General features: G+C 42.1%; 1 protein-coding gene across 1 annotated transcript in view; it reads left to right on the top strand.

Moving 5' to 3' along the window:
* LOC145412384 (luciferin sulfotransferase-like) overlaps nucleotides 1–17,820 on the top strand; it is a 363,650-nt gene that overhangs the window by 72,826 nt on the left and 273,004 nt on the right. The window lies entirely within an intron of this gene.

Below are 17,820 nucleotides of genomic sequence, written 5' to 3'. Positions count from 1 at the left end.
GCGTCGGCTCAAAAGATACTCCTTGCTCCAATGTCTATTCCAAGTATCCAAACCCTTGTCAGACGTTGATATCCCTCTCGAATATGTTGTCCTAAATCATTATTTTCTATGTTAGGATCATCAACTTCTTCCTGGATATCCACACAAGGCATTGGATGGAGCTTCCTGCCATATAACATATGAGCCGGTGTTAAGGCCTCTAGCGAGTCGCTAGTGTCATCTTGATAAGTCAAAGGTCTACTGTTAATCCTGGATTCAATTTCAGTTATTATTGTTCATAAATCTTCTCTCGTGATCTTAGTTCTATGTAATGTTTTCCTCAGGCAGTTCTTGACAATACCAATCATTCTTTCGGTAAATCCATTTTGCCATGGAGCTCTTGGAGCTGTGAACTGCCAAATATAATTTCGGATTCCCAGCGCCGACTTAACCTTTGGGTCGTTCATTATGTTCAACAGTGAAGGTGCTGCTCCAACGAAATTAGTTCCGTTGTCGCTTATTAGCTTGCCAGGACAAGACCTTTTAGCTGCAAATCTGAGAAAGACATTGAGCTTAGGTCTTCCGCTAATTCTAGATGGACTGCCCTTGTGTAGGCACACGTAAATAAACAAATGTAAACTTTATAGGGAGTTTCCTCACCCATGACAGTTATAGCCCCTGTGTAGTCCACTCCTGTTATATAGAAGGGCCGACTTATGTTCACCCTATCCCTCTGTAGGGCTGGTGGTCCTGGGTAGATATAAGGTCGTTGCTCATACCTCCTACAAATGATGCAGTTTTTGAGATATTTTTTAATAACCTGTCTGCCCTTAGGAATCCAGTACCTTTCCCGAATTTGGGCTAAGGTCTGCGGTACACCTCCATGGAGAGTGGAATCATGGGCTTCTTTTATAATAAGTTGTACAAAGCATCCGCTCTTGGGTAACAAATGGGATGTTTGGTTTGGATGGGCAAGTCAGCCCTTACCAATCGGCCTCGACATCTTATCAGACCTTTTCCGTCTAAGAACAAGCCTAAATTCTTCATCAGCTTATTCCCTTTTCCAGTGTCTTGGTCTAAAAGTTTATATATTTCCCCGTAAGAATTCCTTTGTACTCTTTTCAGCCAGTATTCCAGGGGATCTAATTTCTGAAACCCCACCTTCTTATTCAAAAATTCAACAACCCATTTAGTAGTATTTAGAAGTTGTCTTATTGACAAGAATCGTCTGATGTCAATTACTTCTGGTTCAGGTACTACAGGATCCAAGTTCACTACACTAACCTCAGCAATACTGTACTATTTCTGTTCAGGCCAATCCTTAGTGAGTAACCATTTAGGACCTTTAAACCACAAATTATCTTTGATCAGTCTCCTTACGGTCGAACCTCTCGAGAGCAGATCAGCTGGATTTTGTTTGGAGGACAAATGCATGAAATAAAATTTGAAAGACAGCACTTTAATAGTCTTCACTCTATTACGGACGAAAGGAATTTTACTGTCTTCCTTTTCTGTCCAGTAAAGACAAACCTCATTGTCAGTCTTATATAAATATCCTCAAACTGAGTATCAAGAGTAGTGGTTATATACCTGGCCAATTTAGTTCCTACTTCTATGGAAGCCAATTCCATTTGAGGTAGGATTCTTCCTTTAATTGGCGCAACTCTGGCTTTGGACATAATAATCTTACTATCCTCTCCTCTTGCGCAATAAGCTATTGCTCCATAGGCCCTTTGAGAAGCATCGCAAAATATGTGTAAATGCGACTTCTCATTACTGTTTATTTCCCTGGGAATACATATGCTTGATGTGGTTTCAAACTCCTTTCTAATCTGTTCCCATTGTTCCACATATGTCTCACCTAATTCAGTGTCCCAGTCTAACTTTACTCGCCAAGCCTCCTGTACTAAACATTTGCCCCTGATAACTATAGGAGTGACCAACCCTAATGGGTCAAATAGGTTGGAGACCTGACTTAACAAGGACCTCTTGGTGAGAGTGACATCAGAGAACTTAATTGGTTTCAAACTTATTTCATCAGCGATTGTATCCCAGTTAAGACCCAACACATTTTGAATTTTGGGAATGTCAGAATCTGGATAGTCCTCTTGTATTTTATTCCTCAAAAGCGGGGAATTTGTATTCCAGCTCTGTAACGGCAAATTTGCCTTCCCACATACGGAATTGGCTACTTCATAAGCCTTCAATGCTTCCCACTCTGTATCAGCAACACTTTACAAATTATCCATATAAAAAGCCTGCCCTATTTCAGGGCATTTGGCATTTTCAAAATGCTGCTTTAAAGTGTTGCACAATAGGAAAGGACTAGCACAAGAGCCAAATAGCACCGATCGGAAACATTAAGTTTTCAATGGACTATCCTCATTTTGAGGGTCATGAGGCCAGAGGAATTTTGTAAATTTCCTATCCTCCTCTCTCAGTCCTATTCTGAGAAAAGCCTTACTAATATCTGCTGTGTAAGCGTAAGGTTTCTCTCTAAATCTTAGTAACACATTCCCTAACTTCTCTGTTAGTGTAGGTCCAGAGTATAGGCAATCGTTCAAGCTAGCTGATCTCTTGGACGCTTTACTACTACAGTTGAATACTATCCTTATGGGAGTAGTTACTGAATCCTTGTTTACAGCATGATGTGGTAAGCAGTGTCCTTCTTTGTGGTTAACAGGGAATTCTACCTCTTCTATAAATATATTCTTCGATTGATCCTTTATAATATTATCATATAGGGTCAGATGTTCTGGTTTATCTCTCAATTTTCTTAGAAGAGAATTTAACTGAGCTTTAGCAGCTTGGTAATTTGTTGGTAACTCAGAATGGTTTAGTTTCCACGGTAGTCCTATCCAATAGTGTCCATCCTCAAATTCCACAGACTGATTATATAAGTCCAAGGTTATTTTATCTTCAGGGGTTGGTTCCTCAGAGTGTATACCTACACTGTCTAGGTCCCACAGTTTGTGTACAGGTTCAATATTTTCATCCAACAAGTCATTTATCTGAGTAGGTTCTAGTTTTGCACCTATTCTAGCTACCATCAATGACTGTGTGGGGGTAACAAAGACTGAGTCTACTAGTTCGGCCACTCTAACTTGTTATGGAAAAGGCAACTGACCCATAATAAGGTTACCATCTGGACTCTTGAACAACTGTACCTTATTCCTTTTGAAAGTCCTGTGTAGGAATCTTCCACAATAATCAGAACCAATTATCATTTTTATGGGACCCACAGTATCTGATTCCACATTCCGTTTAGCCAACTTTATTCCTGATCTTTGTAGATGATCAGAGGTTTCCTTCAATCTCCTTATGTATATACTTATCTCCATATTATCCAGTACAGCTGCTGTTATACGGCATTTATATCTGCCTAATTGTATTACAGGTCTAACTAAATCAAAAGACTGAGCTTTCTTAGTTGTTAAGTATCCTGTAATGGCTAGATTTACCTTGCCGATAACTGGTAACTTTAATTTCTTCACAATGTCTGCAGAAATGATGGTTTTCTGAGCACCCGTATCAAACAGGGTACATACTAATAGGTTTCTATTCTCTAACAATACCTTCACATCAGCTATGGGAACTGCAGCTGGCATTACTAATGGAGCATTCCCTTTTGCAACTGTCATATTGACGCTTGCAGGTTTAGGAACCTCAGTTTTCATCCTAGGGCACAAAGCAATATGATGATGATCTTTTTTGCATTTAAAATAAAAATTTTATTTTGTCTTACAGTCCGCGGCAGTATGTTCGGAGTTCATACAGATTATACAACACCCAAGTTCCTGACGCTTTCCTACTCTAGAAGCATAATCAGGATACTGTTGACAAGATGCATTGGAATGTTGCTCACCACAAAATGCACAAACTTTCCTGTCTTTTACCATGGAAGGTTTTACTTCCTTAATTTCTTCAGCTTGTCTATTCCTTGGCTTTAATACTTTATCCTCAGCCTTTAAGGAGCTAAGGAAAGTACCTATCTCTTCTTTAGGCACATATTAAGTCTTCTCTGACTTAGCTTTCCCAACCAGTTGGTTAGTGTTTTTTTTCTTTATTTCAGTCTTATGTTTGACCTCAGTAGTTTTTACTGTTTCCTGCAAATGTTTACACAGTTGCATCAAGCTTTCCTCAATCTCTTCGCAGGAGAAATTATCCTTTTGATACCTACCATACAAAGCATCCTTGGTTCTCGGTGGAAGCTTTAAGGACACAATTCTTGAAAGCACCCAATCTGATGTCTTTATATCTTCGTAAGTACCTAAGGCCTTTAAATTACAACCTATTGCAATTCTAAATTTTTGCAAGGAATCAAAATCGTGTCTAGGCGTGGGTAATTCTATTACAGCCTTCAGTAACTGAGTAATAACTTGTTCCCTGTCTCCGTAGTTTGGCTAAGGATGGTCAAGGCAACCTCATAATTATTTTCTTCTACTGGTAGTTCTTTTATCAGTTGATATGGTGTTTCTTTGACCTGTCCTAACAGATACGTAAGTTTGCTGACTTTAGGGAGATCTGTTCTATCGTGTACCAAATATATGAATTGGTCCCAGAAGGATTTCCAGTTCTGCTCCCCATCAAACTCCGGAAGCGTTATTTGTGGTAACACAGCTCTACTCTGCTGTGCCACAACTTGTGTTTCCGCGGCAGTGTCAGCTAATTTTGACTCTAGTGTCTTCACTACAGTTAAGTATTCTTCTAATTTGCTTTCAAATTTCGTAGTTTCTGACTCTAAGAGTTCCTTATTCTCAGCCTTTACTATAGCCGCTTCTAAAGTTATGTAACTCTCTTCATATTTATTCCATCGATCTTTCAGGATATTTAGGAGACTATTTATTTTCTCCTTGGACGGAGGTATTTGGTCCAACGACTGGTTACAGTCATTTATGGCTCTAGTTACCCATCCTGCTTTACTACTAGAAGATCTTTGCAATAAAGAAACAGACATGTTGACTGAATTCTAATTTAATAATTTAATTATGAATTCCAACCACAAATTTACCCCAACTTAGTAATGATCTGATTATTTTAAATTTTGAAGAGGGTAGGGATTAGGTCCTCTTTGTGCAAACTATCCCCCTGGGTCATTAAACCTCTAAGGTTGCATTTATCCTCTCTCTCAAATTCGAAATATTCATTACAGCTCAGCTAAGTATTCATTTAATTATGAGGAGTGTAGGGATTAAGTCTATAATTTCAACCATCCCCCAGGGTTATTAAACCTCTAGGATTCTGTTTCATCCCCACACTCAGTTGCCAAAACATCCATATTCCCCAAGCTCAGAATTAATTACTTCAATACTCCATAGGCCCACCCATAGTTTGTACAGCACTGAACTCTCCTTTCTTATGTTCTATATAATTTATTAATTTCTGCAGAACCGCTTCCCTACCATGACGGTTCCAGTGTATACCATCAGCTGTCAACATTGCTTGGAAGGGCTTGGCATTAAAATGTATGAAATCCCTTCCCTTCCTGATCCGTTGCAACTTCCGGTTTACAGCTCTGCTAATTAATTTATATGTTCCATAACAAACTGGAGAGCCATATGGCAGGTTCCTTGGCTCGAGGAGAGTTATGGCTACTGAAGATTTACAAGCTCCCTGTATGGCTCCCACCACTGCTAAATTATTCTCCACCACATCATTGACCTCCACGTCCTCATGGATGTCATTTCCTCCAAGGAATAGGACAAGACGGTCATGCTCCCAATCTAATACGGCATTCAGAGAAAGAGCTTGCCTTTCCTCCCGGAGCTCTATAGACACGTACGTCCACGTCTTCCACTTCAACCGAACGTGGTAGTAAACTATGCCCAACAAAAGCAACTTTAAACATTCAGCACCTCTGCACACATCGGCTCTCCTCACTCGGGGCACCAAAAATGTGAATTTTTTTTTATAGTTCTGGTAAACAAATTGGGGCCTTTTTCTGGGCACCAAAATGTGAAAAATATTTAATGTACTGTATACAAGTCGGTATCCCTGCCGGGGCACCGCTGTGTAAGAAATTTCTGGTATTTCCTAATAACTCGTAGGTTGTTACTCGTCTATAAAGTTGTCCTTAAGTAATTCAAACAAGTCTCATAGAGTTTGGTGAAACATAACTTAACCTTAACTCACCTACAATAACTATTTCTTTTCTATATCATAGCTAATCCCCCCTTGAATTGGCCAATTCTTAAAGGTTACTTAGCTAGTGAAGAGGGAGTGATCAATAACCTATGACGATGGGCTGCTTAGTGTAAGTTGCTTGAGCTATCAAGCGTCCTGTAGGTGCTTATATACAACGTGCTAGCTTAACTATGTCTAGGAACAGAGTGAGTGAATGCGGCAAGCCCCAGCTCCTCATAGAATTGTGGGTTGCCAACTATTAATTAATTACAGTACTAAATACAGTTAGATTACATCATGATATGTACAGGGCGAATCTAACAAATTAATCTTAGTTTTAATTAAACTAAAGTTAAAGCAAATATTCCCTTTAACCATGTAATTTCTTAATTCCAAATCTGCTTTACACGAAGATCCTTTTCATCCTCGCCACGTCATCTAATGTGCAGACGCAGTTTAGGTCAGTGGAAAATTCCACATAATTACATGTATTTGCAATGTATAGTTGTCCACGGGGGTTAAACGCAGTAGCATTTAATTTATCAATAACAAGAATTATTATTAAAGAGAACAGAATTTCTGGGTTATTAACCCTTTAACCGCGGGTGTCATCCCAGAATGACACTGCAAAAACTGGACCAAACCGCGGGTGTCATTCTTGAAAGTTTGTGAATATTTTGAATACAGTGCGTTTTTTCCGCGCGCCAATTGTTTCAAGGGAGAGTAGCTATTAAGTCCTTTCACTCAAGCCGACCCCCACCTCCCTCCTCCCACCCCCCGGGCCCCCCACCCCACCCCTGACCAAACACGCATCAGTATCTGTCCAGCTGTGTGAGTGACAACACCGCTGATGTGGCAGTGAAGTGCGGGCAATTACAGTGCCTTTTACCTGCCTCAGTGAACACAGAGTGGGTGTTTATCGTATGTGCAGTGTTCATTTATGTTTATAGTATTATTATCAGAATGAGGTTGGCATTTGGTAATGGTGTGTGAGCGAAAAATAGTGATTTTAGATCACTCACTTCTAATGGCACTGCCCATCCAGTGATAGTCAACGAAATCATGAAACCTACATCATTGCAAAGCCAAAGGTTAGTACTTTCTAATGGTACCTTATTTTTCGCTCTAGATTTATTCTGTGCAGAGTTATAAAGGTTTAAAGTTTGTTTACACATTGGCTGGAACCCCCGCGGGAGAGGCCAGTCGGGGCAAAACATTTCCCGCGGTTAAAGGGTTAAAACCGCTTGAACAATTAACAACGGTCTCAAGTTTTCCTCTGCCTTTAACCAAGGGCAACTACGAAAAAAGTAGAAAGCGCAACTGCTCTCGGGGAAAATATATCCGACACACGATGTATTTATGTTTATCAAAATCTTTTCATCCGGTTGTAACACATCTTTTTATTATGTTTTCATGGTCTTTCAGTAGTTGTAGTATTTGCTCCAAATCAGGTCGGACACTTCTGCTACTGGTACCATGTAATCCAGTACTACCTTTTTCATGGTCAGATCGTCGGCGACTAAACCGGCACCCCCGCTGGTCTAGGCTAGTGCAGAGTGTGACAGACACCTGACAGGATGATAAACAAAACCTGCCAAAGGGGAGGATGAGCAATTTATGAGCAATTTATTCCAATGGCCATCAAGTAGGGTAGGTGGACCTTGTTAGCCATGCTTGGCAATCCACCTAGGAGAAGGAAAACTCTGAGGTAAAACCTGGATAGGCAAACTCAGGGATTCTATGCCCCTGCCCATAGGCTGGTGGTGAGCCCTCTCCTGACTTGAAAGGTTGGGGTGGGGTTTGCATCCCTTCCCTGTAAAAAACAACCTCGCTCTTAACAAGAAAGAGGGATAGGGGTCAGTGCTTGTTGCCTGACCCTGACCCAAATTTCCCGGGAGGTCCTCCCTCAGGCGCTGGCCTGGCAGGGCTTTTTGGGCCTTGTCATGCTGACACCCACCATGATGATTGCTGGGTAAAGCCTGTGGGATCCAAGCAACTGGTTGATGGGGGGGGGGACCCCTAGCCTAGGCCCTTCTTTTGATCACATTGTGGTGGAATAGAGGACATGTGAGCCCGAGGTTCCAAGCGCAGGTCTAACCTTTGTAAGGCAATGCAGTTGAGGGTCTTTCAAAAGATGGTTGACTGCCTTTGTGGGACGGTTGGGGGTCAGCATAGCTGCACTCTCCGAAGTGAGGTGATCTGGATGTGGTGAGATCAGTAGTGATGGTTACACATACTACTGGTCTGGCTGTGACGATGGTGTACATCTTAGAGGTGTCACTGTGGCAATTGCTGCTCACTTTGTCTCGTGTTGACAGGGTTAGTCTGGTTGATGAGCGTATAATGGTGGTGAGACTGAAGCACTCCCTGGGTTTCATCTCTCCTATTTCAGTGGTTGCTCCAACTGAGGTGAATGATCTTGAAGAGAAAGAGCTATTCTACACCAAACTTGACTCTGTTGTGGAACAGTGCCCCTCACGGGATACACTCCTGGTCTTGGGTGACTTTCATGTAGTTACTCTCACTGAGAGGGAGGGCTACAGTGATTGTGTAGGTCCCCATTGCTCGGGAACCAAGAATTCCAATAGTTCTTACCTTGGGGATTTTGCAAAATCCCTTAAGGTAAGAACTGCTGGATCCTGGTTCCAGCAGCCAAATCTTCACCCCTTGATTTGGTATCCCAATACCAGAGGGGTTGCTTAGAAGACTGATCCCATTATTGTTAGTACTCGCTGGAGGATCCTTCAAAACTGCAGGGTTTAGGAGTGCAGAGTTCTTTGCCACTTATCACAGACTTGTTGCTGCTACTCTAAGGCTACAAATCAGAACTGAGAGATTCACAAGATGCCACCAAAAACTGTTCCATCTTGAGAAATGCAGGGACGTGGAGTGTGCATATGAGTATCCAGTGGTAGTCGCAGATCGGTTTGCAGTGCTCAGTACTGTTGAGGATCCAGTTGAACGATGGGATACCTTTAAGCATGCTACCTTGGCAACAGCTGATGAGTGTATTGGAGACTGCCCAAGATCAAGGAGGGGATTCGCCTCGCAGGGGACGCTGACCACAATTGAGGAGACTCATGCTGCCACACTGGCTGGGGTTTGGGAACAGCACAGACTTCTGGCTCAACAGGCATGAGTTTCACTGAGAAGGGACAAAGGCAGGTATGTCAGACAAACTGCTGAAGAGATGGGAGGCCGTTTTCATGCAAATGACCTTCGACTTGATTACAGTGCCCTAGAGAAGCTCCACTCCAGACCCAGCACTCATGATAACTCTGTTTGGACAGCAGATGGATGACTCGTGTCAGGGGCAAGTGAGCATAGAGCTCGTTGGGCTGTATATGGTTGAACCTCCCAGTGGAGAGCTTCTGTCGGCTGGTGCACAACCATAGATTGTTGTCCCACCAACTGACGAAGTCGTGTCTTCTCTAGATGAAATCAAGAAGGCAGTGGCTAGGTTGAAAATTGGTAGAGCTGCTGGAGTTTGTGACATCCCAGCATAATTGATCAAAGCTGAGAGCGAAGCCATGATCAGGGGGTAACATGCAGTCATAGAAGACGTTTGGCAGACTGGTATTGTTCCTCCTGACTGGACAAAGAGTTTGGTTACCTCTATCTAGAAAGGAAAAGGAGACCAGTGTGACTAATAACTACTATGATATTACAGTGCTCAGTGTGCCAGGCAAAGTTTTGCCCACATTCTTCTGATACATATCCGGGACCATTTGCTAAAGGTCCAGAGGCCTCAGCAATCCAGATTCATGCCCAAGAAGTCTACTGTTGACTGTATCCTATCTCTACAATCAAATTGCCGAACTATCTTGTATGCAAAGCACTGTAATATTTGGTGACTTTAATTTACCAGTTCCAAAATGGGGAGAAGCCCTGTCCTCACACACAGGGTTAGACCTATATACAAACTTGCATGAAAGTTCTCTGTATCAATTTGTAAATTATCCAACATGTGGAGCTAACATCCTAGATCTTGTCTTAGCTACATCAGAAAATGTAGTGAGTAATGTTATTGTAGGAGAAGAATTTAGTACAAGTGATCATCGCATGGTTACATTTAACATTAAATTCAATGAAGACAGTGTCAAGGCCAGTTGTGAGAAAGTGCCCGACTTTAAGAGAGCAAATTTTAAGAAATTAAAGGCAATTGCAGGTGCAGCTGACTGGCATCCCATTGTCGAAACTTTAGATATCAATGACACATGGAGTTACTTTACAGAAACTCTAAACAGTGCCATCAAATTATGTATTCCAATGCGCAACAGAAGGCCCACCAAAAATTCTAAACCCAAATGGTGGATCTCCAACATTAAACATTGTCTAGAAGCAAAAAATCTTGCATATAAGAAATATAATACCACAAAGAGTCAGTGATAAAAATAAATTCGATGCCCTTCGAAGAAAAGCCAAAAAATGAATTAAATGCGGTAAGAAAAACCTTGAGACACATACTGCAAGTATCAGTAAATCAAATCCCAAAAAAATTTTTAGTTACATAAGAAGCAAAAAGATAATAACTCCATCAATTGGTCCCTTAATCACAGATAACGGAGAGCACACCGATGATGAAACTATGATGGCGAAAATTCTTAATACTTTCTTCGCGTCAGTATTACCAGCAGAAAATATACATACAATTCCTACTGTTTCTCCCATTCCTATAGAAGAGGGCAGCATAATCACTGACATTACAGTTAGCGATTGCGACGTACTGCTTGCAGTAAACAAATTAAAAGAGAATAAAGCACCAAGACCGGACAAAATATCTCCATGTGTATTGAAGGAACTACAGAATTAAATATCAAAGCCTTTAGCTGAACTTTTTAACTTATCACTTAAGAGCAGTAAGGTGCCACATGAATGGAAGCTTGCTAATGTAACCCCAATATTAAAAAAAGGCAACAGAGCCCAACCAGAAAACTACCGCCCAATTAGTTTAACATCGGTGGTTTGCAAATTGCTTGAAACCATTATCAGAGACAAGTTTGTAAAACACTTAGAAACAAACAATCTCATAAAAGATTCGCAACATGGTTTTCGTAATAATCGCTCTTGCCTCACGAATCTTCTGGACTTTTTCAATGATATACTGAACATGTATGACGAGACTAAATCTATTGAAGTGGTCTACCTCGATTTTCAAAAGGCTTTTGACAAAGTTCCCCACAAAAGACTACTTCAGAAGCTAGTGGCTCATGGTTTCAGCGGCAGTGTTCCCGGGTGGGTAGAAGATTGGCTCACCGAACAAAGGCAGAGAGTTATAATAAATGGAAAAGAGTCAGACTGGATAAACATTGCAAGTGGAGTGCCGCAGGGTTCAGTGTTAGGTCCTATTGTTTTCTTAATTTATGTAAATCATATTGACGATGGATTGTGTTGTAAGATTTCAAAATTTGCTGATGATACTAAAATAGGTAACAGAGCAGATACAGCACTGCAAAGACAGGCAATTCAGAGAGATCTTGATCAACTGTTTAACTGGGCCCAAGTCTGGCAAATGGATTTCAGTATTAATAAATGCGAAGTGCTAAACATTGGCAGTAAAAATGTACGAGCAAGTTATAGCATGAATAATGTTCAACTTGATAGGGTAAACCATGAAAAAGACTTAGGAGTTATAATAACAAACGATTTGAAACCAAGCAAACAATATACTGAAGCTGTGAAAAAAGCCAATAAATTGACTGGATTCATAGGCAGATCATTTGAATACAAATCCGATAATATCGTCCTCACTTTGTATAATTCCTTAGTACGCCCGCACTTGGAGAATTGCGTTCAGTTCTGGTCACCGTATTATAAAAAGGATATGGAAAAGCTTGAAAGAGTACAGAGAAGGATGACAAAGAATTTTTTTTTTTTTATGCAAGGAAGAAGGAACCAAAGGCCATGAGCCCGCAGTAACAGTTCCCTCCAAGAGAAAAACAAAATACAATAGAGAGCCAAATTCAAGATCCGATCATTTTGAGATGCCTGGACACACTGCGTTTGAAAGACTGGGGATCATAGGCAGCAGGAAATACAGACAGAGGGAGACAGATCCAGAGTTGACCTGTTGCATAAATGAAAGACTGGGAGTAACGGTTAACTCTTGCATTAGAGAGTTGGACAGAAAAGGGATGAGAGTTTGCTGCCAGACGGGTGCTACGCGCCCGTCGTAGAGGTGGAGGAATGCAAGCAGACAGTTCAGAGGAGCAGTGACCATTAAAGTAGCGATAGAAAAGAGATAAAGATGCAACAGTGTGGCGAAGAGACAGAGGTTGAAGGGAGTCTGTAAGAGGAGAAGAGTTAATGAGACGAAAAGCCTTTGACTCCACCCTATTGAGAAGAGCTGTATGTGGGGAGCCTCCCCACACATGAGAGTTGTACTCCATACAGGGGCGGATAAAACCCCTGTATATAGTCAACAATTGTGCAGGGGTAAAGAAAGAGCGGAGTTGGCTTAGCACACCCAATCTCTTGGAAGCAGATTTTACAAGAGATGTAATATGATCTTTCCAAGATAAGTCCCGAGTATATGAAACCCCAAGGATGTTCAAGGATGATGCAGGATTAAGCTGAATATTATTAAACATTAGTGGGTATACCTATGGAAGATTTTGTCGGGTTGATAGGTGTAAGAACTGAGTCTTAGATGCATTAAAAACAACCAGATTATTTTTACCCCAGTCAGAGATACGAGCCAAGTCAGACATTAGGTGTGCCATAGCCTCATCCCTTGTTTGTTGAAGTAACTGTTGAGATGGGCGTTGGGGGAACCGAATGGAAAGGTGAAGGGTGGAGTCATCAGCGTATGAGTGGATAGGGTTAGATGTACAGCTTAGAAGATCACTGATGAATAAAAGGAAGAGAGTTGGTGATAGAACAGAGCCCTGAGGAACACCATCGTTGATAGATCTAGGAGAAGAACGATGGCCGTCTACAACAGCGGCTATAGAACGTCCAGAAAGGAAGCTAGCGATGAAGGCACAGATAGAAGGATAGAAACCGTAGGAGGGCAGTTTGGAAATTAAAGATTTATGCCAGACTCGATCGAAAGCCTTTGAGATTTCAAGTGCAATGGAAAAGTTCCGAAAGGAGGATGACCAGGAGTCTGAAAGGTAGGTGAGAAGATCGCCAGCGGAGCGTCCCTGACGGAACCCGTACTGACGATCAGAAAGAAGGTTGTGATAGGTAAGATGCCTTAAAATTTTTCTATTGAGAATTGACTCAAAAACTTTTGAAATACAGGACGTTAAAGCAATTGGACGATAGTTGGAGGGTTGGGAGTGGTCACCCTTCTTTGAGACTGGCTGAATGAGAGCAAACTTCCAGCAAGAAGGAAAAATACAAATTGAAAGACAAAGGTGAAAGAGTTTGCCTTTTTTTTTTTTTTTATGCGAGGAAGAAGGAACCAAAGGCCATGAGCCCGCAGTAACAGTTCCCTCCAAGAGAAAAACAAAATACAATACAGAGCCAAATTCAAGATCCGATCATTTTGAGATACATGGACACACTGCGTTTGAAAGACTGGAGATCATAGGCAGCAGGAAATACAGACAGAGGGAGACAGTTCCAGAGCTGACCTGTTGCATAAATGAAAGACTGGGAGTAACGGTTAACTCTTGCATTAGAGAGTTGGACAGAAAAAGGATGAGAGTTTGCTGCCAGAGGGTGTTACGCTCCCGTCATAGAGGTGGAGGAATGCAAGCAGACAGTTCAGAGGAGCAGTGACCATTAAAGTAGCGATAGAAAAGAGATAAAGATGCAACAGTGCGGCGAAGAGACAGAGGTTGAAGGGAGTCAGTAAGAGGAGAAGAGTTAATGAGATGAAAAGCCTTTGACTCCACCCTATTGAGAAGAGCTGTATGAGGGGAGCCTCCCCACACATGAGAGTTGTACTCCACACAGGGGCGGATAAAACCCCTGTATAGAGTCAACAATTGTGCAGGGGTAAAGAAAGAGCGGAGTCGGCTTAGCACACCCAATCTCTTGGAAGCAGATTTTACAAGAGATGTAATATGATCTTTCCAAGATAAGTCCCGAGTAAATGAAACCCCAAGCATGTTCAAGGATGATGCAGGATTAAGCTGAATATTATTAAACATTAGTGGGTATACCTGTGGAAGATTTTGTCGGGTTGAAAGGTGTAAGAACTGAGTCTTAGATGCATTAAAGACAACCATATTATTTTTACCCCAGTCAGAGATACGAGCCAAGTCAGACATTAGGTGTGCCATAGCCTCATCCCTTGTTTGTTGAAGTAACTGTTGAGATGGGGGTTGCGGGAACCGAATGGAAAGGTGAAGGGTGGAGTCATCAGCGTATGAGTGGATAGGGTTAGATGTACAGCTTAGAAGATCACTGATGAATAAAAGGAAGAGAGTTGGTGATAGGACAGAGCCCTGAGGAACACCACTGTTGATAGATCTAGGAGAAGAACGATGGCCGTCTACAACAGCGGCTATAGAACGACCAGAAAGGAAGCTAGCAATGAAGGCACAGATAGAAGGATAGAAACCGTAGGAGGGCAGTTTGGAAATTAAAGATTTATGCCAGACTCGATCGAAAGCCTTTGAGATGTCAAGTGCAATGGCAAAGCTTTCGCCAAAGTCCCGAAAGGAGGATGACCAGGAGTCTGAAAGGTAGGTGAGAAGATCGCCAGTGGAGCGTCCCTGACGGAACCCATACTGACGATCGGAAAGAAGGTTGTGATAGGAGAGATGCCTTAAAATTTTTCTATTAAGAATTGACTCGAAAACTATTGAAATACAGGACGTTAAAGAAATTGGACGATAGTTGGAGGGTTGGGAGTGGTCACCCTTCTTTGGGACTGGCTGAATGAGAGCAAACTTCCAGCAAGAAGGAAAGGTACAAGTTGACAGACCAAGACGAAAGAGTTTGCCTAGGCAGGGTGTAAGCACAGAAGCACAGTTCTTGAGAACAACAGGAGGGACCCCATCAGGCCCATATGCCTTGTTAGTACTCAGGCCAGTGATGGCAGAAAATACATCAACTGAAGAAATTTTAATGTCAGCCATGAGGAAGTCAGAGGGGGGAAGTGATGGAGGAACAGCACCAGAATCGTCTAAGGTGGAATTGGAGGAGAAAGTCTGTGCGAAGAGATCTGCTTTATCAGTAGAAGAAATAGCTACAGAACCATCAGAGTAGAAAAGAGGAGGGAAGGATGATGAGGTAAAGTTGTTAGAAAGATTTTTGGCAAGATGCCAGAAGGAGCGGGAAGAATTCGAGTTGGAGAGTTGAGAGCATTTAGTATGGATGAAATTATTTTTAGTAGAGCGAAGAACAGACTTAGCACGATTCCGGGCAGAAACGTAAAGATGATAATTCAGGGGTGGGTTGGCCACGGTACCTTTTGTAGGCCCTCTCCTTGTTGCGGACAGCATTAGAACAAGCGTGATTAAACCAAGGCCTAGGCAGGGTGTAAGCACAGAAGCACAGTTCTTGAGAACAACAGGAGGGACCCCATCAGGCCCATATGCCTTGTTAGTACTGAGGCCAGTGATGGGAAAAAATACATCAGCTGAAGAAATTTTAATGTCAGCCATGAGGAAGTCAGAGAGGGGAAGTGATGGAGGAACAGCACTAGAATCGTCTAAGGTGGAACTGGAGGAGAAAGTCTGTGCGAAGAGATCTGCTTTATCAGTAGAAGAAATTGCTACAGAACCATCAAAGTAGAAAAGAGGAGGGAAGGATGATGAGGTAAAGTTGTTAGAAAGGTTTTTTGCAAGGTGCCAGAAGGAGCGGGAAGAGTTCGAGTTGGAGAGTTGAGAGCATTTAGTACAGATGAAATTATTTTTAGCAGAGCGAAGAACAGACTTAGCACGATTCCGGGCAGAAACGTAAAGATGATGTGATTCAGGGGTGGGTTGGCTCCGGTACCTTTTGTAGGCCCTCTCCTTGTTGCAGACAGCATTAGAACAAGCGTGATTAAACCTAGGCTTTCTTGCGTTAGTCAAAGGATATGAGAAATGAATGTATGCTTGAATTTGGCTCTATATTGTATTTTGTTTTTCTCTTGGAGGGAACTGTTACTGCGGGCTCATGGCCTTTGGTTCCTTCTTCCTCGCATGAAAGAAAAAAAAAAAAAAATGCCCGAGAGAATAATCTCCGTAATGCGCGAGGCACACTCAGATGGCTCACAGCCATGGAAGCAATAATCATTCCAGGGAAAATCAAAGAAGTACTGCCTGAGGGCCTTCCAGTCCACGGCTCCAAAATGCCACAGACAACGTTTCCCTGGAGGGTCCACAGGCCGTACAGGAGTGATAGGACAGGTTAAGGTGATAAGGTTATGATTGGAGGAGCCCAACGGAGAGAAGATTAACAGAGCAAGCAGAAGGATTAGTTGTGAGGAAGAGGTCAAGTGTGTTGGAGCTCTCTCCAAGGCGGTCAGGGATATGGGTAGGGTGCTGTACAAGCTGCTCTAGGTCATTAAGGATAGAAAAGATGTAGGGTTGTTCACCAGGTGGATCAGTGAAAGGAGAGGAGAGCCAATGGTGGTGGTGAACTTTGAAATCTCCTAGAATGGAGATTTCAGAGAAAGGAGAAATGGATAGAATGTGTTCCATCGTAGAAGTAAGATAGCCGAAGAATTTTTGATAGTAGAATTAGCACAGATATATTTAGTCAGAGAATGACAGGAAAGCCGAACCCAGAGTGTAGAGAATTCAGAAGAATCGAGTTCAGGAACACGAAAAGAAAAGGTGAGGTTTAGAGGAGAAGAGGTGGTGCTCAACAGAGCAAAAGTTAGAGGAAAGGCCGCGAATGTTGTAGAAATGAAGAAGAAGAGAGTCAGACAGTGGTTCCAGGCACCTCGAGTCGTCACCGGGAGAGGGGCGGATGGTGGGGGCATTTATGGTCCCCCCCCCCTGGGGACTCCAAGGTTTGGTGGTGAGACGCCATAATTTTTTGAATTTTGGAAAAGGAAGTGTAGTATGTACTGTGCATGTAGTTTGGTGTAGAGAGTTAGAGAAATTTGTACTGGAGAGCATGCTGGCCTACTCTCTGTGTAACTGAGACACTGAAAAAGTTCAGCAAAGGGGGATGGTCAGGAACTAGTCCCGAGGGCTGATGAAACGGGAGCTCCAGCACTCCCTGTCATGAGCTTTCCATCCACCTTGGAAGTACTGCCCTGCTCGACTGGTGCTACAGTCTAATCCTACATAGATTGAGAAATAAACCGTATGAGGAACGTTTAGAAGCCCTGAATCTCTTTACCCTAACAAAACGGAGGATACAAGGAGATTTAATTCAAGTATTCAAGATATTCAAAGGACATGATAACATGGCTGTCGATAAATACTTCACAGTTGATCGCTCGAATTACACTAAAGGCAATGGGCATAAAATAATTGGCAAACTACTCCAGTCGCATGACGCTAAGCATTTCTTCTTTATTAGAGTTGTAATATATGGAATAAATTGCCCTCCAACGTAATAAATTGTAATACACTACATACCTTTAAAGGTCGCCTGGATAAGTATTTGGCATCCAAACCCCAGCTTAATATGTTTACTCCTGAATAAAACACTTGTATATGTATAATTTTCTATTTAATTTTATTTTAGTTTTTTTAGAGCCTGGATCAATTAATTATATGCAAATATAGTTTATGCACAGACTAAGGTATGCACAGATACCCCTGAGTTAAAGGTCACTACTCATACTTTCGACCTGTGATGGGCTGTGGATCACTGAGG

The sequence above is a fragment of the Coenobita brevimanus genome, chromosome 93 (assembly GCF_032717465.1).
Source record: "Coenobita brevimanus isolate Jiangsu-jjx chromosome 93, ASM3271746v2, whole genome shotgun sequence".
NCBI lineage: Eukaryota > Metazoa > Arthropoda > Malacostraca > Decapoda > Coenobitidae > Coenobita > Coenobita brevimanus.
The sequence above is the reverse complement of the archived record's forward strand: the minus strand, read 5'-3'. Positions and strand labels throughout refer to the sequence as shown.